Raw genomic sequence first — 1,992 nt, forward strand, 5'->3', positions numbered from 1 at the left:
TCCAGGGAAGAGCACATTCACCGTAGACCTATGGCAACTTCTGTGGGAGGCTATTTTTTCAGGGGAGTGTGAATTCCGTGTACACACTGTTCTCTTCAAATGTTGGGCCCTAGCCGATTTGGGCTCATGTAGATAGGCCACGTGTGTGGGCAGCAGGTTCAGCTGCCAAAGGGATTTTCTTTAATGACCAAGCGTCCCTACCTTGCAGATGGCCATGTGATGGATGAGCACCTCACGGCTTCCAGGACTCCAGAACTAATACCTTCTGCACGCACCACTCTTATGCTTGCTGGCATCTGCCTTGCTATACAAAGTTAATATTAATCGACATTTAATGCAACATTTGTCATGCAAATTTCATGACCTTGAAAGGCTATCGTTCTAACTGAGAGATGATCATTTGTTAGTTGCCTTGAAATGGTGGATAGATTTCCACGATGGTCCCTATCGTTTCCCTAGAGTACAGGCACACCTCAGAGATATTGCAGGTTTGGTTCTAGACCAGTGCCATAAAGCCAGGTGCACAATGTTTTGGGTTTCCCGGTGCATAGAAAAGATACGTTTACACTATACTGTAGTCTGTTAAGTGTGCGATAGCATTATTTCTAAAAAAAAAAAAAAGTACATATAATTTAAAAACATTTGATTGCTAAAAAATGCTGACAATCATCCGAGCTTTCGGCGAGTCATAATTTTTTTTTTTTTTTGCAAGTGGAGGGTCTTACCTTCACTTTGTGAAAAATGCAGTATCTGTGAAGCGAAAAAAAGCAAAGTGCAATGAATGAGGTTTGCCTGTACCGACTACTTTTCCTCTGCCCTGCCCTCTCCAAAAACACTACTTAAAAAAGAAAAACCCTGAGCCACATCCACACTGTGCCCAAGTCCCATGTTTCTTGTCACGTGTAACTCTACCAAGGGCTTCTTATTAGTACTTTCCTTTAAACAGTTCTATCTTCGGGTTATTAAAAGCTAGTCCTAATGTGGCACTGACATTAAAACCTCGAGTGGATCAAAATCAATTAAGACAGTAGCTTGAAAAGGAATCATCTATAAGAGCAAATGAGAGGGGAGGGAGCAGATACTAAAGGTGAGCTGAATGCTGGAGGAACAGATGTGTGTGTGTGTGTGTGTGTGTGTGTGTGTGTGTGCAGCCAGGAAAACTAGGTAGAGAAGAGGAAGCAGCAAATGGGAGAGACAGTCAGGGAACAATGACATGGATTACTCGATTGATGATTAGATGGGTGCAGAGAAGCAAATTAAAAAGCTAAGTTGAAGGGCAAGTTCCTATCATCTATAGAAAGCTATAAAAGACAAGGACGTATCTTGTTTTTCTCAAGGCATTGCAAAGAGAATAAAGTCTCCATGGAAAAAAAAAACGAAATCTAAATTTCCCCAAAGAGAAGGCTTAATCGATTGTTTTATTTGTACTACACAATTATTTTAACTGTTGTAAAAGACCGTGTTCCCAATATGTAAAACCAGGTGATCAAACTGTATTGTAAAGCTCATTTTAAAAATACACTGTGTATATGCACATGCCTAGTAAAAATAGGAAATATATTGACCCAAATGGGAACTGTGGTTATTTCTGGGTGGCGCCGTGACTGGTGCCTGGTGGTGGTGGTGGTGAGTTTTTTCCCCTCTGCACTTTTGTGTTTTTCCTGGCGAGGGTGAATCACATCTGTTTTCACATGCGAAACTGAGGAACGGGAGGAGCCGGGAGTTCAAGGCGGCGCCCAGTGTTGGTCTGGCTTTGTGGTGCGTGTGCTCCCCTCGGGGACAAGATTCGTTCCCATTTTTTAGGAGCTGCTCCATCCCCAATTCGTGTTTTCTCAAACTAATGCCCTCCAGATGCAAAATTCCAAGCAAGTGGGATTTTCTGTGGTGACAAATGGACAGAAGGGGAAATGGGATACGTGAGAACAGTGAGGGACACCCCCAAAGAGCTCACAGAGCAAGGTGGGTGGCCCGGTGGGAAGGGCTGGTCTGGAC

Source organism: Pteropus alecto, unplaced genomic scaffold, assembly GCF_000325575.1.
Source record: "Pteropus alecto unplaced genomic scaffold, ASM32557v1 scaffold156, whole genome shotgun sequence".
Taxonomy (NCBI): domain Eukaryota; kingdom Metazoa; phylum Chordata; class Mammalia; order Chiroptera; family Pteropodidae; genus Pteropus; species Pteropus alecto.